The sequence below is a fragment of the Amphiura filiformis genome, chromosome 8 (genome assembly GCF_039555335.1).
Source record: "Amphiura filiformis chromosome 8, Afil_fr2py, whole genome shotgun sequence".
NCBI classification, from domain to species: domain Eukaryota; kingdom Metazoa; phylum Echinodermata; class Ophiuroidea; order Amphilepidida; family Amphiuridae; genus Amphiura; species Amphiura filiformis.
In genome coordinates, this window is record NC_092635.1 from 41949531 (window position 1) to 41976357 (window position 26827).

At 37.4% G+C, this 26827-nt stretch overlaps 1 protein-coding gene across 1 annotated transcript in view; it reads right to left on the reverse strand.

The window, feature by feature from the left end:
* The window catches only part of LOC140159061 (homologous-pairing protein 2 homolog), a 104535-nt gene that overhangs the window by 6616 nt on the left and 71092 nt on the right, over window positions 1–26827 (reverse strand). The gene's annotated exons all lie outside the window — the stretch shown is intronic.

Sequence of the window (26827 nt, forward strand, 5' to 3'; positions counted from 1 at the left end):
GACATTTTACTCTTTGCAATCCCCATTTTATCCCTGAACAATTTTTTTTAGGGGGGAGGGTTGCCTCCTGGCTATGCCATGAACTGTTTGAAGAAATTATCCAGCAAAATCATCTGAAAGTCTGAAGAAAAAAAACCTGCATACCGCATTGCATTTCCAACCTCCCATGAGACCAGAGACAATTTTTCCCAAGCATGCATCATTACGTTTCTGCATTACAATAACATGCTCATCAACCAGTACACAGTTCTTTTCCCATAATATGAATGCACACTAATGAACTGACCTTTGAATGTATGTGCTGGTTGCAAAATCTCACACTAAACTCCCCTCAAGTTCACCTCCGCAGTGATGTAGCTGCGGCTACTCACATAATAGAATCGTGCACGTAAAGTTAATCATAGAGCATACACACATACTGCCGATTTGTCACGCTTTGTGACGCAACCATGAAAAAGTACTGACATCACTACCTATTGCCAGAGATTAGACCTTTGATGTTGTTAAAATGGTTCACATTAATGTGACAAAATGCCAATCCGAATGAAAAGGTTCACTTTTTCTGTAAAAATGTTGAAAATCAACTCTTAAATCATAAAAGGTCACTTTTGAGCCAGTCGCACCCCAATAAATCCTAGCTATAGGCCTGGACTGAAGCGTCGCCCTTCCCCTCCCTATTTCGCTTCCTCACCCCCCCACCCCCCAAATTGGTCTCCCTTTCCCTCCCTGGCCTCTTCTTTCTCCTCTTGAATTCTTATCTTTCTAGTCTTTCCGTCTCTCTTTCTCTTTCTCCCTCGCAAGAAATCTGTGGAATAGTGTGGAACAAGGACCTGTTTCTTTAAGAAAGTGTGTGAAAAGCAGAAGCAGCTCCGTTCCACACTATACCACTTACTCTTTGGAAATTATCACCTGTGTAAGGATCTTGTACGCATTCTCACAGATTTCTTTTGCTGGGTGTCAATTATTCGCCTGTGAATGTGGTTCATGAAGTTGTTCTGTGTCAGTGCATTTCGCTGTTGTGTCAGTTGGACAATTGCTTGGTAACTGACACATGTTTAGAGTAGAGTATTGAAGTAATCCTGTGTGTAAATTTTGGTTTATTTTTATGGACAGGATTTTAAGATATGACCTTGTTAAAAATTATAAGTTTCTTTTTGAGCCCAGTTTATATATTTATGCACACAGAAAACATTACCAACCAACAGGCAACAGCATTCTAACACATGAAAATATGTGCGTTTGAGCGCCCTCGGCGAATTAGCATATATTTATTTTCTTCACGTTACGTCATAATGAATGACTTGGGTGTGCGCTGGGGCGTGTTAGTGTTTGGTAGTCACTTCAGGTTGGTAGCACCACGCAGCACACACGCTTTTTCAATATCCCGGTTCCGTCTCAACTTCAGTGACGTGGCATTGGTGTTAGGCCTATATGAATATGACGGCCATAACGAAAGAAGACATTCAAGAGTTACTGAATCAGTTCAAAAGTAGCCAAGCAGAGCTAAAAAGTTCGCTTACAGAGTCACTACAGTCAGCAAAGGAGGAATTTTGGCAAGAAAATAAGAAAACAGCGGAGTGTTTTGAAAAGAAGGAAATAAACGGCAGTACGAGTTTAACCAGTTAAGTTTTCGTTCCGTTTCTGTAGTACTTAAGTTAAAATGATTACATTTATTAGAAGGATAATTCAGTTACTATTAAAAGTATTCTATTATGTTTGATAAGACATGGTTGGCAGCAGCTTTTCTGGTCAGTTTGGAATGGGTCCAATGGACCGTGTCACAGTGGACTGTGTAATATCAAATAGGTCTGTTCTGTGTGTAAGGTTAACAATAGCAAAAGAGCAGTGATACGCGTGGCTCACCTTTTATAGAAAATTTGTTCAATAGGTATGAGCTAATGTGTCTGAGTAAAAAGAATCATCCAGCGTGGAAATGTTTTGAATTATGAATTATCTCAATTGGTTGATTGGCGCGAAATGTGCGATTTGGCGCGTATATGATCTGATATGAATTGTCTCTAATAAGTGTTACGTGTTATTTACTTGTAACATAGATCTGTTGACGACCTAATAACCAAGGCCATTGATGACCCAGTAGATGGTAAGGTGCACCTACTTAAAGCGAGAGATACCATCGGTACTAGACAGAAGTGTATAAGACTGGCTGACATCAGCGAGCATGGGTGGGCGACCGTGGCAGAGTATGAAACCAACGAGTTGGCAGCTGATGAGGATGATCACAAAAGAATCCAACGGGCCGAATATCGAGCGGGAAAAAAGATCAAGCAGAAGCAAGCAAGCAAGCAAGCGGCAAAAAAGTTCAAAAAAGATGGCGGCGCTTCCGTGGGTGGTGGCTATGGTATGCCTGGTTCTTCTAGTCAGCTTTTTCGTGCAGGAGGGTCCTTCACTGGGCCCATCAGCAGGCAAGGCAAAGGCAGTTGCTATTTCTGTGGGAAGTTCGGCCACTGGAGAGAAAGTTGTCCAGCCAGACGGCAGCAGTTCAGTACAAACCAGCCGCAAAATGCAGGAGGCATATAAAGTAAATAGAGCTAAAGTTAAGTATGATAATTCATGTAGCGTAGATGAATGTGTCTGTATTTCAGATGATATAGTATTTGATTATGCAGATTATGAGAGAAGCGAAGGTAATATTGGTATCAAGGTTTCGGGTAGGCTAAAAAGCCACGCCCAGTTTTGGCGGGAAATTGGGGCCCCACAGTTTATAATGGAAACTATTGAAAATGGATACGCGATTCCTTTTTATGACGAGCCTCCGATGCAATCATCCAAGAATAACAGGTCTGCGTATAATAATCACGAATTTGTGTCCGAAGCCATATCTGATCTGGTCAAATTGGGGTCTGTAGAAATTTGTCAATCTCCCCCACACGTTATTAATCCACTCACTGTTTCTATTCAGCCAAATGGAAAAAAGAGGCTAATTCTTGACCTGAGGATGGTAAACAAGTTCATTCGCAAGCAATCTGTTAAGTTTGAGGATATGAGAACAGCACTGCTGTTTCTTAGGAAAGGTGGTTTCATGTTCAAATTCGACTTAAAGTCCGGGTATCATCATATAGAGATTCACCCTATGCATAGAAAATTCTTGGGATTCTCATGGAATCTCAATGGTAAAGTGCGTTATTTTAGATTTTCTTGCCTGGCATTTGGTTTGAGTTCGGCTCCATTTATTTTTACTAAAATAGTTCGACCGTTGGTAAAGAAGTGGAGAAGCGAAGGCAAGGCAATTGTAGTATTTCTAGATGATGGTCTAGGTTTTTGTGGGTCTTTAGATGAAGCAAAGGAGGCTAGTGATAGTATTAAAGCCGATTTGATTAAGTCTGGATTTGTGCCGAATATCCAGAAGTCGATTTGGAGCCCAAAAATAACATTAGAGTGGTTGGGATATGATATTGATCTAGAATCGGGTGCATTTGGGGTCACCGGAAGAAGAGTTCAAGACATCCATCAAAGTACTACCACTATTCTTAACTACAAAGACAATAGTGGGAATTTAAATGTGAAGGCTAGACTTCTGGCCAGTGTGGCGGGAAAAATTGTTTCCACTAGCCTGGCAGTTGGAAATATAGCAAGATTAATGACGAAATCTTTACATGTCTGTGTAGAAGGTAAAGAAAACTGGGAATCCTTTGTGTGTGTGTCCGAAGAAGCCATTAATGAATTAGAGTTTTGGCGGGAAAATATTCGTACTCTCAATTGTGCAAAAGTAGAACCGAAAACAGCAGCATCTAAAATAGTATATTCAGATGCAAGTAGCACTGGCTACGGTGGGTATGTAGTAGATATGTCAGATGATATTGCTCATGGGCAATGGAATCAAGTTGATTCAAGACGAAGCTCGGCATGGAGAGAGCTTAAGGCCGTAGAAATGGTCATGGCTTCATTTGTCAAGAAGCTTGGGAATCATGTTGTGAAATGGTTTACGGATAACCAAAGTGTTGCAGTGATAGCAACAAAAGGCAGTATGAAAACTGATTTACAAGAAATTGCTTTGAACATTTTCAGAATTTGTGTCCAAGATAATATATCTTTAGAAGTGGAATGGGTCCCTAGATCAGACAATGAAAGAGTTGACTATATCAGTCGCATTATTGATGCTGATGATTGGGCTATCTCAGATTATATATTTGAGAAATTGGACAAAAGATGGGGTCCTCATACAATAGATAGATTTGCCAGTTTTTACAATGCAAAGTTGCCAAGATTCGATTCGAGGTTTTGGAACCCTGGTTGTGAGAATATAGATGCATTTACTGTGGATTGGTCTGATGAAAATAACTGGTTAGTGCCACCTATCCACCTCATTCCGAGAGTCCTATTTCACATGATGCGTTCGGGGGCAGCAGGAACTCTTATTTGCCCTCGGTGGTATTTGGCCCCTTTTTGGCCGATATTGTTCCCAGATGGACAGACTCCTATAGTTGGAGTGGTGGATATACAGGAATTACAGTATTTTCCTGGTATGTTTGTAAGTGGCAGATACAATAACGAGCAGTTCGTTAAACAAATAGCCAGAAGTGCTATTCTGGCGGTAAGAGTCCAGTTTTAATCGAATGCGTTGAGCAAAATCGGTTGGATTTGAAATCCTAATAATTTTGATATTTTAAGAGAAACATATTCTGTAAATTGAATATGCCATGATATTGGTAAGGAATTTTCGAGGAAATACAAAGAACTTTATATAAATGAAATGCAACAAATATCAAAGCTTGCAACGAAGAAAGATAGTTACATGCTAATATAGCAGGAATTTATGAAGATTGATTTGGTACTCGATGCGTGAAGGACAGCATTGACAAGAAGTGAAAATTAGTAAGTAGGTAGAGTAATCAGACAGTGTTAGACATATTAGTAGGCCTAAATGCATTTGACTGCGGAATTCTTAAAAATTGTTTTCATTTCATTTGCAGGTAATCTTCCAGAGTGGTATATGGTCAGATGCGGGATACGAGGAGCATGATGAACTGAACAAATTAGCATCAGAATTGCCTGGTGTGACATTAAACTCTAGAGCCGATTCAACTATAAAACAATATGGGGGAGCATTTTGCAATTGGTGCGCATGGGCTGACAGATTTGGAAAGTCAAAAATTCCAGCGGATCCCTATTATGTTTCTTTATATCTCATTCATGTCAGTCATTCAGCCAACACATCTATTTTGAAAGCCACTGCTGCTATTTCATGGGCTCATAAATTGGCAGGGAGTTCAGATCCTTGTCTTTCTCCAACTGTTAAGAATGCTGCTGAGGGTTTGAAACGTAAATTAGCATCTCCTACCGTTAAAAACGAGCCTATAACAGCAGAAATTCTGGTTAAAGTATATGATCACTATTGTGCAGATTTGTCCATCAAGAATTTGCTTACTATTAGAACTGTAACAATGTGCTTGATAGCTTATGCAGGGTTTCTCCGTTTTGATGAACTTTCTGAGATAAAAAGAGAGCATGTAACATTTGAGTTATCCCATATGTCAATTCTGATTCCTTCTAGCAAGACGGACATTTATAGGCAAGGTAAATCAGTTATTATAGCACGTCTGGCATCAAGAGTTTGTCCTGTTCGTATGTTACAGAAGTATTTAGAGTTAGCTCAGGTCCAAGATTCATGTTCATTCATTTTCAGGAGTTTGTTGCCACAAAAATGGGTTACAAATTGTGCAAGGATAACCGACCAATGTCATATACTAGAGTTCGCGAAGTCATTTTGGATGCGCTCAAGCCAATAGTTGGCGACACATCAAAATTTGGTGTTCATAGCCTGCGTTCAGGGGGTGCCACAGAGGCAGCTAATGCGGGGTGCCTGAAAGGTTATTTAAGAGGCACGGCAGATGGAGGTCTGATTCGCCAAAGATGGCTATGTCAAGGAAAGTTTACCAAAATTGCTTTCAGTTTCCCAATCGTTGGGATTGTAGATTTCCCTGACTTTTACTTCATTGAGCTCACGATTCGCTGTGGCCGGTGCAAATAAATACCAACACAACGCAAGCTTATGTATCAAAGTGTTTTATTGGCGGGGATTGGTGTCGTTCTTTGGGAGTATAGTGGAGAAATGAAAATATGTGCGTTTGAGCGCCCTCGGCGAATTAGCATATATTTATTTTCTTCACGTTACGTCATAATGAATGACTTGGGTGTGCTTGCCAGGCGTGTTAGTGTTTGGTAGTCACTTCAGGTTGGTAGCACCATGCAGCACACGCTTTTTCAAAAATTTTGTTAAATCCAAAAATTTTTTTAATGTGTATTTTAAAATGTTTTGCCTCTGTCGGTTATCCAGGGTGGGTTTTTGACTGATTGTTCGGGGAGGAAAGAATTCAATCATCAGGTTGACATGAGGTAGAAAGCCAGGGGTCATCGTACGTTCTCAAATTTTCTCCAAAAATTAATTCAGGAGTTTTTTCAAGAGTTTTCGTAGCCCGCTCCTACCGCGATTGTTTTTCTTTTAGGCTTTAGGCTTCCCCATTGTATTAGTCTAGGATCCCACTGCATTGTTTGTACAAGTAGAGTAAGAAAAAGATTCACAATTATATATAATGATTGTGCCTGCTCTCATTGAGCTCACGATTCGCTGTGGCCGGTGCAAATAAATACCAACACAACGCAAGCTTATGTATCAAAGTGTTTTATTGGCGGGGATTGGTGTCGTTCTTTGGGAGTATAGTGGAGAACAGAATTTATGCCTACATGTAAGTCAGCCATGAAAAATGATATTGTTTCAATGGGGTGTTATTGTAAAGGGGAGTATTGTAGCTATCTATTGATATGCAACACGATATGAATATGTCACAATTAATTGTGAGATACAGATGCTTGAAAAAACTATCCAAACTTTTGTTGAGGAGTTTATACTTTTATTATCTATAGTTGACTACTTGTTTCTTAAATTACAAATGTACAAATTACAAATATCATAGTTTAACACATATCTATACATAGGTTAGAAAAGTACCTTACCTTTCATCTTTACATAACATATTTTAATGAAGTATCATTTGACAGAAACCATTAATATATTTTACATCAGATGTTTTTCTAAGGGGTCAACATCCATGCACCTTGTCTGTTTTATCCTTCTACAATGTACCTGTTTCTTAAAGGAGTATTTCGTGATCCTAGCATGACATTTTTAGTAGATATCCACAACAAAAGTTTATTCCCAAAATTTCAGTTGATTCAAATTTTTGCATGTGCGAGTTATCCATGATTATGTGTATTACACTGCTCCACAGGCCACTGCTGTAATTTTGTACTGTTAACAGAACGTAAATACAAATTTGACAATATTTTTGCCAAGCGAATGAATTTGCAAGATTTTTTTTCTTGCACATTAACATTATTTAGCCAGATGTTTCCAAATCTCATTTTTTTGACAAAAAAGTGGGGGATGAGGTTGTGGATTATGAAATGCCCCTTTAAATTTTATGTGGACAATAACAAATATCATATTTTTACACATACTTGTAACATATTGGTACTTCAAGGTGAGAAAAGCATCCTAAGATTTAATTACTTTATACAACAAATTTTAATATGTGACAGTATACAAATACAACATGTTTTGAGGCTAAAGTCAAAACTACTGGTCCTGAGGTGTTGGATGATTTGACTACTTTCCGACATGTTAGCGTCTGTTCAATCAATTTAAATTTATATTCTAATTTTCATTTTAACACTCCATAAATAAAATTTGTTTCATAAAGCATCAAATTTATGTGATATTATCCATCGGTAATCTCGGCAAAATAACTGCAGCAGACGCCATTTTCACAAAAAACGCATCTGCAGAATCGCCGTTGTGTAGCACATAATGCTACGTGTGATGAAGGAACAGTGCAGGCTGTTTCAACAGGTCAGCATTCAAAGTGATTAATGTGATACAGTTCTTGGAGTATTTATTTTATCTGAAATGATCGTAATTTGTTTTGTGCCCAGTAAATACATTATCAGTAAACAAAATGAAATTCCATTACTTTTGTAATTTTAACCAAATTCCATGACTTTTCTAGGCCTGGAAATTGAAAAATGAAATTCCATGACCGAGGGAACCCTAGCTGCTTTTCACACTGGTGAAGTAGTTGTCTCTTGGTTCCCTAATGCAACAGAACCACCGATAGTTTTGGTAGCAACTTTTTACTGACCAACATTTGGTGTGTTTTGAGGAGCTGGAGTTTGGTTGAGTGGCAATTCTATTGAAATAGTGCTTTCAGCTTGTTTCTCTCTACATTTAGAAATGACCTCAGCTATAGTGTATAGATATGGGTTAATAGCAGAATTAATAGGCAACACAAAGGTCACACACCAGGCATATACAGAAGGGGGCAGAGTGATCACCCTTGTTTGTACCAAGATCCCAAGAACAATTATTGGGAACCAGCAGCAGAAATCAGTGGCAACTATGGCTGAAACCTTCACGGTAAGTCGAATCTGTTCCTTCATATCACTAGAACGCCCTGCACGTTTTGAAGACTTCATGACAGCCCTCACTATCTCAATATAACAACCAAGTATAACAAGGTAACATACACAGTTCAAACCCAAGAAAACTGCCGTTGAAAAGTAAAGCCCATCAATTACAGCATCAAGTTCATTTTTGGGTACCGAAATATATGAAAACCCATTCCATACCCATGAAGCGTCAGTAGTATATGTTTTAGTCAAGGCAAGTGGAAGGCCAATACACACATGTGAGTTATCATAAAATTTGAAACTCCTTCCAGCTAAGACAGATGGTACAATGCCTAATATGAAGGAAAAAATCCATGTTAGTATTGTCAATGTCATTACTGACTTTTTTGTGATTTTTCTAGTTGAAAATGGAAATCTAATGCATATAAATCTATCAATGCTGATAAGTGTTACAAGGAGCACAGATGCTTCACTAGATATAATTGACAAAGCCCCAGCAAATCTACATGTATTACCAGATCGCCAGTTTTCAGACATCATTGGAAAATACTCTCCAAAGTACAAATCAGCCGATGCAATAATTAACATGTAGATACCCATAAGAAAATCAGATACGGCAAGATTACTCAGCAGAACTGAGTTGACTTTATTCGGTGTGGTTCCTTTGTTTCGCCAAACTAGAACAAAGATATTCCCTCCAAATGCATTCAAACCAATAAGCCACATTACAACTACTAGTGCCTTCTCGGAAAGCAACCGATCACATGTAAGATATGGGGATCTCATATCAGTTGCTGAACAAGTTACATGGCTAGGAACATAACACTCACAAACCTCATGTTGGCTAGCCAATACTTGTGAACCTCTTATAAGGGAGAAAAAACTATCACGAGTTACTAATGTCAATGGATTATCGAAGAGGCGTAATTCAACTGTTCTATTTTGAATCTTATTACTTAATATTTCTTTCATTTTATTAGATGACAAATCAACATAGAGATGATGTGTACCCTTAAATAGATCAAGGTCAAAGTGTGTTAACTGATTATTTTGGAGATATAAAGCTTCTACTTCCACTAAATCTTGAATCCCACCATCCAAACTTTTTAATTGGTTGTGACTTGCATCTAGCACAAATAACTTACTCAGACCATCAAAGACACCATTAGTAAACTGCACCAAACCATTCTTTGAAATATTGAGGTATCCCAAATTGCCCAAATCTTTGAATATGTCCTGGTCTAATTGTGGCAAGTAATTATTTTGGAGGTCTAAATGATACAGTTTCACTAAACCTTGAAACACATCCTTATCTATGTGTTTCAAATGGTTTCCCTCTGCATATAGATATTCTAGATTAAACAAGCCATTGAATACACCCTTATTCAATTCCACCAAACCTATCTTTGAAATATTGAGGGATGTCAAATTGCCTAAATCCATAAATATTCCTGACGCTAATGTAACTATATTCATATGGCTAAGTTGAAGTGTTCTCAGCTCTGGCTTGTTATTCAATACTTTTGGCAGCAATGTTACATTACTAGTCCCAATTTTAAAGTAAGTTAATCGGCTTAAACTATTCAACATGTTCAAAACCAGCGACTCATTTTTACCAGATGAAAAAGTAAAATAAAACGAGAATTCTTCCAAATTTGCCAAGATCTGATACACACCATCTGGTATATGAATTTCTTCCAGCATGGTGTTGAACAAATGCAGATATCGGAGTCTCTCTAGTCCAATAAATAATATCATATCCAAGTGTACTATTTTATTGTGACTGAGGCCTAATTGTTCCAAATTAGTCAAATTCTGAAATATACCATGTGGTAAAGTACCCAGCATATTGCTATCAAGATGCAGATGTTTCAGTTCACTCAAACCTTGAAACACTCCTACATTCAATTGAGCTATTTGATTCTGTTCGAGGTACAAATATTCCAAATTGGTCAAATCTTGAAATATGCCCTCTGGTAAAGCCTCCAGCATATTTCTACTAAGATACAGACTTTTCAGTTTACTCAAGCCTTGAAACATCCCTTCATTCAATTTAGCTATTTGATTATGATAGAGGTCTAAACTTTCCAAATTGGTCAAATTTTGAAATATTCCCTCTGGTAAAGTATTCAGCATATTGCTGTACAAATAGAGATGTCTCAGTTCACTCAAACCTTGAAACACTCCTTCATTCAATTGCCTTATCCGATTCGAATCGAGGTACAAACCTTCCAAACTGGTCAAACCCTGAAATAACCCATCTGATAAAGCATTCAGCATATTGCTATCCAAATAGAGATGTCTCAGTTTACTCAAACCTTGAAACACTCCTTCATTCAATTGCCTTATCCGATTCGAATCGAGGTACAAATCTTCCAAATTGGTCAAACCCTGAAATAACCCCTCTGGTAAAGTTCCCAGCATATTGCTATCCAAATAGAGATGTCTCAGTTCACTCAAACCTTGAAACACCCCTTCATTCAATTGGCTTATCCGATTCGAATCGAGGTACAAACCTTCCAAATTGGTTAAACCCTGAAATAACCCCTCCGGTAAAGTATGTAGCAAATTACCACGAAGATACAGCATGTTTAGTTCACTCAAACCCTGAAATGCCCCTTCATTCAATTGCCTTATCCGATTCCAATTGAGTTCCAAAACTTCCAAATTGGTCAAATCCTGAAACATCCCTACATTCAATAATTGGGCTATTTGATTATAGCTAAGGTACAACTCTGTAAAATTTGGTAATCCCATAAAGGCACCTACAGAGAGTACCATCAAATTATTGCGATTTAAATTGATAGACTGAATATATTTCAAACCTTGAAAACTTCTGTCATTTATTGCGACTAACTTATTGCCCGATAGATCTAAACGGATCACATCAGCTGGATAAACAATCAAAACTCTGTGGTTCTGGGACATATCATGGTCATTACAATAATAAATTACTTCTCTGGCTCCAAGTTTTGTGTCGCAATCAGTTTCAAACACAATTCTACACTCATTACCATCATACGACTCACATTTTAGCTTTCTAGAGTACCCTTGTACGTTCTTACAAATATAATTCTGACTTGCTTGAATTTCTGTGATATCTTGATCACTTTCTGGACATTCATGCACTGCATCGTCAGTTGCTCTGTCAGTGACTGAGAGACTGACAATATTTTGCAGTGTTATTGTGACATTTCTTTGAGTTAAGATAGAGCTACACTGCTCATATAGTTCATCATAAACTATATACCTACTATCGCAATAATTAAGGTCCCCAACACGCTCAATGTACAGAAATGGCTGTTCAATGGAGATATTCACTGATCCATGTATCTGCAGTTGGATTTGAGTTCCTTGAGATGCTACTACTTGAAGGCTGCACAAATGACCAGCAGTTCCTCTGAAGTGTGTCACATTTCCACTGGTATTCACAAAGCATACACTGGTGTCATTATCAGGAGCTTCCCATAGAGGTTTCACCAGTATCTGAGCTGATACTTTCAGTACTTCATTGTATTTCAATGATGTGACTGTGATAATAATAAGGAACTTGTACAAAATGTTTGAAATGGCCATCTTTACAGATACAGATATTTTACCTTTTATCCAAAATTGTTTGCACAATTAGTGCATTAATTTTTGATTAACATCATTCAGTCACTGCTCACCAATAGGGAGTGCACGCTTTTTGTGCGCTCTCAAGAAAGTTCTACCAGAACAGCGATGTTGCATTTTCAGTTCTCTGCCTTGACTTTCAGTTGTCGGCCCTGATGTTCCACTCAAATGTTCAGACTTGTTCTCCTTCTCTACATTTCTGCAGCAGAAATATTTTAGCTGCCGGAGAAGACACTGGTGGCAAATAGCTGCTGTGTATGTTGCAATGGAAAATCACCTACAAGACATCCGACATGTCAGGCCAAGAATTTACTTGCCTAGGAAACCAGTTGGGTGTTACTATCCATCTCTGCCCATATATAAGCAAGTCCATTCTACAGTAGTACTTTCATAAGAAAAAGATGTAAACATAAACAGAGTTTATGTACTATGATTTGATCGATGGGCTGACACAATTTTAAATTGTACAATTGTGAGTGCGGAAAGGAAGAGCAGAGGGCAGACCTCATCATCAAAGCTTGTCACCTTCATCACCCCCAAATGGAGCCAATTAAGGGACTCTCTGAAGTAGATGTTTCCACATCAAACTTGAGATCTGAATCTCCCTCGTTAGCAGCATACGAAAGAAGAAGATCAAATTGGTCTGGCCACAGTTGTCAATCAAGCGCTCATACAATTCATCTGAAACAAAGCTCAGCAGGCTCTCCTTGCAAAATGGGCATAATTATGAAGTCACATCTGATACAAACTTAGGTTACACCGATGGTGTCCATATAACACCATTTTCTAATTCGAATTGGTGCTAGAGTGTCACTCTCATGTGTAATGTCAGATACACAGTACAGAAGAGAATGAAAAATGTACAAAGCTTCAGTCAGAATTGAATAACATTTTGTACTGCTCTAGTAATATCCGCACAAAAGAAAAAGGTAGAATGATTATATCCGCGATTTTACCAATACAGAAGTGCAGTTTATGTACTTTAGATAGACTCACTGATTGTCAATGCAGGTTGGTGCAGTCTCATCCCAGTGGCGTAGTTCAATAACCTCAATTAAAAAATCAGAGTGCAAAATTTAATCTCATGTTGGAGAATATGAGTTCTTGTACTCAAATTTGCAAAAGTCATTCAATGAATGTGCAAATGTATTGGGGTTATAGAACTGAGCCCTGATAGATGAGCATGTTGTGGATCCTTGTGCAATATCAACTCAGCAAATGATTGTAGATTTGCCAAATAGCAAAATTTAATGAAGTATATGTTTTGCTGGTTGGGCATAGAAAAATTTGTCGCAGTATTTTAGTTCATCATATAGGCAAATACACATAATACCAGCTTTCAACACATCCAACTTTTTTCCTCCAAGTTCTGATCAAAAGGTTTGCGTGTTGTAATAGACACACCCATCACATTAATACAGACGATAAAATTCCTTAATACTGCTTTTATCATGTGCTCATTTCGGAATATTTCAGTCATTTATCATGAATAAAATGGGTACTGGATGTCAAACGTTCATTTCTAAATTAATGGTGCATTACCAGTACCCATTATCATTATTACCACATTATATCCACATTGGTATACATGTAGCTCTTAATGCTCTGCGTGCTAGCCATAAGCTTCAACACAAAAAAAATTGAAAATGTTTTCCCAAAATATCAAGAGCTATCTTAAGAACCACTGAACCAATATCAAGCTTGTTTGTACTCATTTTAATGCATTTTTCATGCTGATTCCAAATATGGTTATGAAAATGTATAATTCTGAAATTTTTGAGTTAAAAAACAATGAAAAACCCGTCTACAGTCGACACCCGCGTTGAGAGAGTTAATATTGGGTTCAATATGAACTCTCCCTACAATTTGTAGCTTATTGATTAATTTTATGGGATGTGATCACAGATAGATGTCGGCAAAAGTACAAGTAGACTTTGTGTCAGGGTTTTAACCCCTTGAGCACTACCTGCCGATCTAACATTGCCTCTGATTGGTCAATTACGTGATATCTTCATTTTAATCACCAATCAGAATGGAGCTTTATGAATAATTCACCCCAATTCTTTTGGGTGGTGAAATTATTCTAACAATGTTGCTGATTATATTAATGATGCTTAATCATAATTCTTAATATATCAATATACATTCAAAAACCTGTACATTTTGCAACTGGGTTACATCCAAAAATAGTTGATAGGATTAATTATGATAAAAATTTAACAATAATAATAACATTAAAAATACGCTAGAAACGTCACAGTTTTCGACTCGAGGCGTCGATTGGGATGCCTCCACCATGGGGCGATGTAATTTCGGAAATAAACTATAATAGCTGAATGTCATGCTGTATAATTGGCAAACAAACAACCTCACATGACCTTTGGCCTCCGTATGTGACCTTGGATACTACCAATACTTTACGGTACCCATAATGCAGCTACCACCCAAGTTTGGTTGCATTAAAGATATAACCTGTACATACGAGACCTAATTTTGACCAAAATCTTAATGGTATTTTACCAGTTGACCTCAAATGACCTTTGACCTCAGTATATGACCTTGAACACCACCAATAGATGAGGGTTCCCATAGTGCAATTACGACCCAAATTTGGTTGCAATAGGATTTGAACTGTTCATGAGACCAAATTTGTGAATTTACAAGTTGACCTCAAACGACCATTGTTCTCAGTATATGATCTTGAACACCATCAATTGATGAAGGTTCCCAATCCCATAGTGCAGCTATGACCCACGTTTGATATAAAATTGGATCGATGAGCCCATATTTATTGGTTGAGCTATGAGTTTTAAAACGTTGTGTCCAATATGTTAAAAGTCATAGCGAGACCAATAAATATTGGGAGTAAAGCATCCAATTTTATCATTATTATGTTTTGGAGCACAATGATGCATAAAATGCACAAGATAAATTTGCATTTAAAATCTACAGAAAATAAGTTATGCTTAAAGGCTATGTATTATGCAAATGTTTTATATTGCAATCCTGGTAGTATTAAAAAACTAATTTATTTTTATGCATTTTTACTAAATTTGGTTGCTAAAACCACCTGCTTATTTTTGGTTTTTAATTTAAAATTTTTCACCCACAGCAGCTTAAGTGAGTATCCCATCATGCATTGCAGTGTATCTGCTTGCTCCATAGCAAATACATACAAAATATAAGTAAGAGCTGCTTAAATATTGAGACTTATGGATAGTTTCAAAATATTTTAGAGATCATTCAATTGAAAGTTGAAGTGAGGGATTTTGTGTACACTTTCTATGGCATATGCAGTTCTACTATTGTACCCCAGAGCATGATGGGATACACCTATCAGCTGCTGTGTTTTTCACCTTTGGTATACATCATTTTTCATATTGAAATAAATAAATGGTCTAACAATGCTGATGCTCAAATTAGCAGCATGGAAAATATTGCAATTGAATAGGATAGTTGTTGAATCTTTACAAGCATGACAAGACAGCCAGCATTGATCGAGTTTGGGCTTCTTTTTTGTTGAAAATTTTAAGAGTTTCCGCAGATTTCCGCATTTTTAGTTTCTGCTAAAAAACAACATTTTAGCAGAAAAAAAAATGGAAATCCAAAAAAAAAACGTGGAAATCGGCGGAAACACAGAAAATGTTCATGGCTGCATCCCATAGACTATGCCATAGTCGATTTTACTTTTCCTTTTTATACAGTTGTGTGTTGCTGTGTGAGTGGGCTAAACGTGGCTGAGGCAATTAGTGGAAGATGTCTGTGTAGTTTTCGTAATGCGGCACATAAAGTTAGTCATAGAGCGTACTAGTCTCCACAGCAGCCAGTTTGGTTCCGCTCCCTCCACACAAACCGTCTGCCAATGGCCACTTATAACGCCGTTTCTGATTGGCTACACGTATATAGCCGTAGAGCTGTGCATACGGGAACTTGATTGACCTCAGTCTAGCTGGCGAGATGGCGGGTCAAACTTGCTCATGAATAATAAAGTAGCCGTAGCCGATCGACCAATTGAAAGCTTTGTTTGACGTCAAGCTGGATGACGCCGGCAGAAAACCGTTAGCTTAATCAAAAGGACCAGTTCGTGACCATTGGCAGACTGTTTGTGTGGAGGGAGCGTAACCAAACTGGCTGCGGAGGAGACTAAGAGCGTACACACATACTGCCGATTTGTCACGCTTTGTGGCGCAACCATGAAAAAGTATTGACATTACTACCTATTGCAGATTAGACCTTTCATGTGACAAAATGCCAATCCGAATGAAAAGGTCCACTTTTTCTGTAAAAATGTTGAAAATCAACCCTTAAATCACAAAAGGAGCCCTTTTGAGCCAGTCGCACCCCAATAAATCCTAGCTATGGGCCTGGGCTGAAGTGTCACCCTTCCCCTCCCTATTTTGCTTCCTCCCCCCCCCCCCCCCGAATTGGTCTCCCTTACCCTCCCTGGCCTCTTCTTTCTCCTCTTGAATTCTTATCTTTCTAGTCTTTCCGTCTCTCCTTCTCTTTCTCCCTCGCAAGAAATCTGTGAGTAAGTGGAATAGTGTGGAACAAGGACCTGTTACTTTAAGAAAGTGTGTGAAAAGCAGAAGCAGCTCCGTTCCACACTATTCCACTTACTCTTTGGAAATTATCACCTGTGTAAGGATCTTGTACGCATTCTCACAGATTTCTTTTGTTGGGTGTCAATTATTTGCCTGTGAATGTGGTTCATGAAGTTGTTCCGTGTCAGTGCATTTCGCTGTTGTGTCAGTTGGATAATTGCTTGGTAACTGACACATGTTTAGAGTAGAGTATTGAAGTAATCCTGTGTGTAAATTTTGGTTTATTTTTATGGACAGGATTTTAAAATATGACCTTGTGAAAAATTATAAGTTTCTTTTTGAGCCCAGTTTATATATTTATGCACACAGAAAACATTACCAACCAACAGCATTCTAACACCAGAATTTATGCCTATACATGTAACTCAGCCGTGAAAAATGATATTGTTTCAAATGGGGTGTCATTGTAAAGGGGAGTATTGTAGCTATCCATTGATATGCAACACGATATGAATATGTCACAATTAATTGTGAGATACAGATGCTTGAAAAAACTTTCCATACTTTTGTTGAGGAGTTTATACTTTTATTATCTATAGTTGACTACTTGTTTCTTAAATTACAAATGTACAAATTACAAATATCATAGTTTAACACATTTCTATACATAGGTTAGAAAAGTACCTAACCTTTCATCTTTACACAACATATTTTAATAAAGTATAATTTGACAGAAACCATTAATATATTTTACATCAGATATGTTTTTCTAAGGGGTCAACATCCATGCACCTTGTCTGTTTTATTTCCTTCTACAATGTACCTGTTTCTTAAAGGAGTATTTCGTGATCCTAGCATCCACTTTTTATGACATTTTTAGTAGATATCCACAACAAAAGTTTATTCTCAAAATTTCAGTTGATTCAAATTTTCCATTTGCAAGTTATCCATGATTATGTGTATTACACTGCTCCACAGGCCACTGCTGTAATTTTGTACTGTTAACAGAACGTAAATACAAATTTGACAATATATTTGCCAAGCGAATGAATTTGCAAGATTTTTTTTCTTGCACATTAACATTATGTAGCCAGATGTTTCCAAATCTCATTTAAAAAAAAAAAAAAAAAAAAAGTGGGGAATGAGGTTGTGGATCATGAAATGCCCCTTTAAATTTGATGTGGACAATAACAAATATCATATTTTTACACATACTTGTAACATATTGGTACTTACAGGTGAGAAAAGCATCCTAAGATTTCACCTTACTTTATACAACAAATTTTAATATGTGACAAATACAACATGTTTTGAGGCTAAAGTCAAAACTACTGGTCCTGAGGTGTTGGATGATTTGACTACTTTCCGACATGTTAGCGCCTGTTCTATCAATTTAAATTTATATTCTAATTTTCATTTTAACACTCCATAAATAACATTTATTTCATAAAACGTGATATTATCCATCAGTAATCTCGGCAAAATAACTGCAGCAGACGCCATTTTCAGGAAAAATGCATTTGCACAATCACCGTTGTGTAGCACATAATGCTACATCTGGAGGAACAGTGCATGCTGTTTCAACAGATTGGAATTCAGAGTGATTGATACAATTCTTCGATTATTTATTTTTGACATTTTGTCTGAAATGATCGTAATTTGTTTTGTGTCCAGTAAATACATTAAACAAACATTATCAGTAACCCAGCTTTTACACTGCTGAAGTAACAACCTCTTGTTTCCCTAATGCAACAGAACCACTGACAGTTTTTGTAGGAACTTTTGACTGACCAACATTTGGTGTGTTTTGAGGAGCTGAAATTTGGTTGAGTGGCATTTCTATCGAAATAGTGCTTTCAGCTTGTTTCTCTCTACATTTAGAAATGACCTCAGCTATAGTGTATAGATATGGGTTAATAGCAGAATTAATAGGCAACACAAAGGTCACACACCAGGCATATACAGAAGGAGGCAGAGTGATCACCCTTGTTTGTACCAAGATTCCAAGAACAATTATTGGAAACCAACAGCAGAAATCTGTGGCAACTATGGCTGAAACCTTCACGGTAAGTCGAATCTGTTCCTTCATATCACTAGAACGTCCTGCACATTTTGAAGACTTTATGACAGCCCTCACTATCTCAATATAACAACCAAGTATAACAAGGTAACATACACAGTTTAAACCCAAGAAAACTGCTGTTGAAAAGTAAAGCCCATCAATTACAGCATCAAGTTCATTTTTGGGTACTGAAATATATGAAAACCCATTCCATACCCATGAAGCGTCAGTGGTATATGTTTTAGTCAAGGCAAGTGGAAGGCCAATACACACATGTGAGTTATCATAAAATTTGAAATTCCTTCCAGCTAAGACAGATGGTACAATGCCTAATATGAAGGAAAAAATCCATGTTAGTATTGTCAATGTCATTACTGACTTTTTTGTGATTTTTCTAGTTGAAAATGGAAATCTAATGCATATAAATCTATCAATGCTGATAAGTGTTACAAGGAGCACAGATGCTTCACTGGATATAATTGACAAAGCCCCAGCAAATCTACATGTATTACCAGATCTCCAGTTTTCAGACATCATTGGAAAATACTCTCCAAAGTACAAATCAGCTGATGCAACAATTAACATGTAGATACCCATAAGAAAATCAGATATGGCAAGATTACTCAGCAGAACTGAGTTGACTTTATTTGGTGTGGTTCCTTTGTTTCGCCAAACTAGAACAAAAAAATTTCCTCCAAATGCATTCAAACCAATAAGCCACATAACAACGACTAGTGCCTTCTCGGAGAGCAACCGATCACATGTAAGATATGGGGATCTCTTATCAGTTGCTGAACAAGTTACATGGCTAGGAACATAACACTCACAAACCTCATGTTGGCTAACCAACACTTGTGAACCTCTTATAAGGGAAGAAAAACTATCACAAGTTACCAATGTCAATGGATTATCGAAGAGGCGCAATTCAACTGTTTTATTTTGAATCTTATTACCTAATATTTCTTTCAATTTGTTCGATGACAAATCAACATAGAGATGATGTGTACCCTTAAACAGATCAAGGTCTAAGTGTGTTAACTGATTATTTTGGAGGTATAAAGATTCTACTTTCTCTAAATTTACAAACCCATCATCCAAACTTTTCAATTGGTTGTGACTTGCATCTAGAATCATTAACTTACTCAGATCATCGAAGACACCATTAGTGAACTGCACCAAACCATTCTTTGAAATATTGAGGTATCCCAAATTGCCCAAATCTTTGAATATGCCCTGATCTAATTGTGTTAAGTGATTATTTTGGAGGTCTAAATGATATAGTTTCACTAAACCTTGAAACACATCCTTATCCAAATTGTTTCCATCTGCATTTAGTTGTATTAGGTTAAAAACACCATTGAAGTCACCCTTATTCAATTCCACCAAACCTATCTTTGAAATATTGAGGGATGTTAAATTGCCTAAATGCATAAATATTCCTGGCTCTAACCTAACTATATTCAAATGGCTAAGTTGAAGTGTTTTCAGTTCTGGCTTGTTATTCAATACTTTTGGCACCAATGTTACATTATTAGTTCCAATTTTAAAGTAAGTTAATCCGCTTAAACTATTCAACATGTTCAAAACCAGCGACTCATTTTTACCAGATGAAAAAGTAAAATAAAATGAGAATACTTCCAAATTTGCCAAGATCTGATACGCACCTTCTGGTATATGAATTGTTTTCAGCATAGTGTTGAACAAATACAGATATCGGAGTCTCTCTAGTCCTACAAATAATATCATATCTAAGTGTACTATTTTATTGTGACTGAGGCCTAATTGTTCCAAATTAGTCAAATTCTGAAATATATCATGTGGTAAAGTACCCAGCATATTTCTACTAAGATACAGAACTTTCAGTTTACTCAAACCTTGAAACACTCCTACATTCAATTGAGCTATTTGATTCTGTTGGAGGTTCAAATATTCCAAATTGGTCAAATCTTGAAATATGCCCTCTGGTAAAGTATCAATCATATTTCTAATAAGATACAGATGTTTCAGTTTACTCAAACCTTGAAACATCCCTTCATTCAATTTAGCTATTTGATTCCGATAGAGGTCTAAATTTTCCAAATTGGTCAAATCTTGAAATATGCCTTCTGGTAAAGTATCCAGCATATTGCTATACAAATAGAGACCTCTCAGTTCACTCAAACCTTGAAACACCCCTACATTCAATTGGTTTATCCGATTCGAATTGAGATCCAAAACTTCCAAATTGGTCAAACCCTGAAATAACCCCTCTGGTAAAGTTCCCAGCATATTGATATGAAGATACAGATATTTCAGTTGACTCAAACCTTGAAACACACCTTCATTTAATTGACTTATCTGATTCCAACTAAGATACAAAACTTCCAAATTGGTCAAACCTTGAAATAACTCCTCTGGTAAAGTACGTAGCAAATTACCATGAAGATAAAGCATTTTTAGTTTACTCAAACCTTGAAAAACCCCTTCATTCAATTGCCTTATCCGATTCCAATCAAGTTCCAAAACTTCCAAATTGGTCAAATCCTGAAACATCCCTACATTCAATTGGGCTATTTGATTATAGCTAAGGTACAACTCTGTAAAATTTGGTAATCCCATAAAGGCACCTACAGAGAGTACCATCAAATTATTGCGATTTAAATTGATAGACTGAATATATTTCAAACCTTGAAAACTTCTGTCATTTATTGCGACTAACTTATTGGCCGATAGATCTAAACTGATCACATCAGCTGGATAAGCAATCAAAACTCTGTGGTTCTGGGACATATCATGGTCATTACATTGATAAATTACTTCTCTGGCTCCAAGTTTTGTGTCGCAATCAGTTTCAAACGCAATTCTACACTCATTACCATCATATGTCTCACATTTTAGCTTTCTAGAGTACCCTTGTACGTTCTTACAAATATAATTCTGACTCACTTGAATTTCTGTGATATCTTGATCACTTTCTGGACATTCATGCACTGTATCTTCTGCTGCTCTGTCAGTGATTGAGAGACTGACAATATTTTGCAGTGTTATTGTGACATTTCTTTGAGTTAAGATAGAGCTACACCGTTCATATAGTTCACCAAAAACTATATACCTACTATCGCAATAATTAAGATCCCCAATACGTTCAATGTACAGAAATGGCTGTTCAACGGAGAAATTCACAGATCCATGTATCTGCAGTTGGATGTGAGTTCCTTGAGATGCTGTTACTTGAAGGCTGCACAAATGATCAGCAGTTCCTCTGAAGTGTGTCACATTTCCACTGGTATTCACAAAGCATACGCTGGTGTCATTATCAGGAACTTCCCATAGAGGTTTCACCAGTATCTGAGCTGATACTTCCAGTACTTCATTGTATTTCAATGATATGACTGTGATAATAATAAGGAACTTGTGCAAAATGTTTGAAATGGCCATCTTTACAGATAGATATTTTACTTTGTTTATCCAAAATTGTTTGAACAATTAGTGCATTTGATTTAACATCATTCAGTCACTGCTCACCAATAGGGAGTGCACGCTTTTTGTGCGCTCTCAAGAAAGTTCTACCAGAACAGCGATGTTGCATTTTCAGTTCTCTGCCTTGACTTTCAGTTGTCGGCCCTGATATTCCACTCAAATGTTCAGACTTGTTCTCCTTCTCTACATTTCTGCAGCAGAAATATTTTAGCTGCCGGAGAAGACACTGGTGGCAAATAGCTGCTGTGTATGTTGCAATGGAAAATCACCTACAAGACATCCGACATGTCAGGCCAAGAATTTACTTGCCTAGGAAACCAGTTGGGTGTTACTATCCATCTCTGCCCATATATAAGCAAGTCCATTCTACAGTAGTACTTTCATAAGAAAAAGATGTAAACATAAACAGAGTTTATGTACTATGATTTGATCGATGGGCTGACACAATTTTAAATTGTACAATTGTAAGTGCGGAAAGGAAGAGAAGAGGGCAGACCTCATCATCAAAGCTTGTCACCTTCATCACCCCCAAATGGAGCCAATTAAGGGACTCTCTGAAGTAGATGTTTCCACATCAAACTTGAGATCTGAATCTCCCTCGTTAGCAGCATACGAAAGAAGAAGAAGATCAAATTGGTCCGGCCACAGTTGTCAATCAAGCGCTCATCCAATTCATCTGAAACAAAGCTCGGCAGGCTCTCCTTGCAAAATGGGCATAATTATGAAGTCACGTCTGATACAAACTCAGGTTACACCGATGGTGTCCATATAGCACCGTTTTCTAATTCCAAATTGGTGCTAGAGTGTCCACTCTCATGTGTAATGTCAGGTACATGGTACAGAAGAGAATAAAAAATGTACAAAGCTTCAGTCAGAATTGAATAATATTTTGTACTGCTCTAGTAATATCTGGCACAAAAGAAAAAGGTAGAATGATTATAATCCGGCGATTTTACCAATACAGAAGTGCAGTTTATGTACTTTAGATTGTCAATGCAGGTTGGTGCATTCTCATCCCAGTGGCGTAGTTCAATAACCTCAATTAAAAAATCAGAGTGCAAAATTTAATCTCATGTTGGAGAATATGAGTTTTTGTACTCAAATTTTCAAAAGTCATTCAATGAATGTGCAAATGTATTGGGGTTATAGAACTGAGCCCTGATAGATGAGCATGTTGTGGATCCTAGTGCAATATCAACTCAGCAAATGATTGTAGATTTGCCAAAAAGCAAATTTAATGAAGTATATGTTTTGCTGGTTGGGCATAGAAGAATTTGTCGCAGCATTTTAGTTCATCATAGGCAAATACACTTTATACCAGCTATCAACACATCCAACCTCCTCCGAGCTCTTATCAAAATCTGCACAAAATATAGATGTGCTTAGGTTTGCGTGTTGTAATTAACAAACCCATTACATTAATACAGATGATGAAAACAAGCTAGTGATCTTGAGCGCATACAAAGAAGAGCAATTAGAACCATACTTGGCTATAAATACATCTCATATTCAAAGTCAATACAACAGTGCAATATTAAAAAGCTAGCAGACAGAAGGGTTGAGCATTGCGTACTTTTGCCAATGGACTGAGTGACAGTGTAAGAACTTGTCATTTATTACCATGGCAGAAGTTTGCGCAATGCTCAAGATCACTACACAATTCAGGGCCAACACAAAAGCGTTTCAAACAGAGCCCGATCCCCTTTTATGTCACACTTTTAAACATGCATTAATTGCCCCCATGCACTTGCTTTTATCTAAATTCAATTTGTGTACATCCATGTCAGAGGGGTGCGCTTGTCGGCTGCTACATGTGTCTCATTTCGCATGGTAGATGGGAGTAGATGCCGGACATGTCTCAGGCGGGGGTCGCTTTGGGTCATCCCTAGGTCACATGGTTTGGGAGTGCAGAGAACATTCCTTGGCTGTGTCGCTTGCGGATGATTTGAAGTGGCCTCCGCTTGAGATGGGTCTGGTGTTTGTTCCTGGCTGTTGTGTGGGGTGATGCACGTGTGGCGGTTGACGGGTGCATCATTCTGATATGGATGTACAGTACACTTTTTTTTACATAATGGTTTTATCCTGCTGGCAGGTTTAAATTTTGATTTTTAGTGCTTTTTAACAAAATCTTTTGGTGATTTTTACATTGTAATTGGCCTATTTTATTTGTGCAAATTTCATATATTTATGTCCTTGTAATAATATATTTTCCATGTCATGTTTATTTATACTATAATGTGCAATACTTGTGTAATTATGAATGTTTTAAATTTTGTGTGTTATTCTAAGTATCTTTAATTATAATTATTTGTAATATTTCTCTGTAATTTGGCCCATGGCCACGAATGTGAAATAAAATATATATGAAATGATGAAATGAAATTCCTTTTATACTGAATCAGTCTTTTATCATGCGCTCATTTCGGAATATTTCAGTCATTAAACGTTCATTTCTATATTAATGGTGCATTACCAGCACCCATTATCATTATTACCACATTATATCCACATTGGTATACATGTAGCTCTTAATGCTCTGCATGCTAGCCATAAGCTTCCAACACAAAAAAACCCAAGTTTGAGTATATTTTCCCAAAATGTAAAGAGCTATCTTAAGAACCACTGAACCAATACCAAGCTTGTTTGTACTCATTATAATGCATTTTTCATGCTAATTATGGTTATGAAAATTTATAATTCTGACATTTTTGAGTTAAAAAAAAACTCGTCTGCAGTCAACATCCACGTGGAGAGGGTTAATATTGGGTTCAATATGAACTCTCCCTACATTTTGTAGCTTATTCATTAATTTTATGGGATGTGATCACCGAGGTTGCCAAACCCGCGATTTGGTCGCCCAATTGGGCGACTTTTGAAGATTTTCCCCACGACTTTGACAATTTCCTGTCCCATAGAAACCAATGGTTAAGAAAACATTTGGGCGACTTTTCAACATTGGCTCCCGCGACTTCCGAGAGTTTCATGCCCCATAGAAACCAATGGTAAAGAGAAAAATTGGGCGACTTTTCGATTATTTGACCTGCGATTCGGGCTGAAATCTTTTGGCAACCCTGGTGATCACTGATAAAAGGATGTCGGCAAAAGTACAAGTAAACTTTGTGTCAGGGTTTAAAAAAAATAAATTTCTTAGCTCAGATTTGTTTTAAGGAAAAACTGGTAAGTTATTATATCACTCATACATAAATTCTAGGCAGTTCATTGGTTACAAAATGTAATTACCATTTGGTATTTTTAATTGACTAGGGAAGAGGCTTATACATGGTTCACTGGAACAAAGAAACATTCAAACCAATGCACAAGGTCGATTATATTAATGATGCTTAATCATAATTCTTAATATATCAATATACATTCAAAAACCTGTACATTTTGCAACTGGGCTACATCCAAAAATAGTTGATAGTAAGCTAGGAACGTCGCAGTTTTCGATGCGGGGTGTCGATTGGGATGCCTCCACCATGGGGCGATGTAATTTCGGAAATAAACTGTAATAGCTGAATGTCATGCTGTATGATTGGCAAACAAACAACCTCACATGACCTTTGGCCTCCGTATGTGACCATGGATTCTACCAATACTTTACAGTACCCATAATGCAGCTACCACCCAAGTTTGGTTGCATTAAAGATATAACCTGTTCATAAGAGACCTAATTTTGACCAAAATCTTAATGGTATTTTACCAGTTGACCTCAAATGACCTTTGACCTCAGTATATGACCTTGAACCAGTGGCAGATCCAGAGCAGTCAGGGGGGGGGCCCAATTTGGAAAAGAATGTAATTAATGGCCACGAAGCGGCCATCCCGGAGCGCTTGCGCGACGCAGGGGGTAGGGTGCATCAAAAGCCCCTCATGTCAACCATATTTTTTCTACCTAGTGTCAAACTGTTCCATTTAACTAGAAAATCATCCCCTCCAAATTTAAATTCAATCGGAGGTCGGGAAGGGGGTCCACCGTGAGCTTAAAGTTCGGACAGAGGCAACCAGTAAAAGTTCGGCCGGCAGCTATTGAATTATATATACAGTTATGCATACATATTAATAGCTGCCTTTAGTGAATGTTTTTATAGTACCTCATATCTCAGACAATACTCAATAAAATGCAAATCCATTTGAACTAAGCAAAAAGGCAGCTATTTTCAGACATATTTGAGGTCATAATAATAGCTGCCATGTGCATGTTTCTCTATTTACAGCTGTTTCTGCATGGAAAATGGATCCATCACGCGCTACAAGCTTAAAGTTTGTGTATGATAGGTGCCTTTAACTAAATGATAAATCAATCAGGCAGCTATTTAGTTTTCATTACTTTATACTGCACATCACTGTGGCTGCCATATGAATAACAATGTAATAAATTGCTTAATATTTATCAGTCCATATGATATGCTTTCTCAGATTAGGTGTCTGTTTTCTATCTTGCTCCACCACTTGCAAGACATTTGATTATGCATGTTCCTCACTCTGGGCAGTAGCTAGGAAATCTGTATGAGTTTCACAACACTTTCTGCTGCATCATTTACCACATTGACGGCTCTAACATTGCTAAGCGCTAGCAGTAAAGCTACGGACTCGGGCCAATCAATTACATTCAAGCAGTCATGTATGTCCAAACTGTTGTATAGTATCAAAATCTCTCTAATGCAGAATCACATTGAACAGCGTCCGCAAGGCACTGTGACAACAAGCACCAGCTACTAAAGAT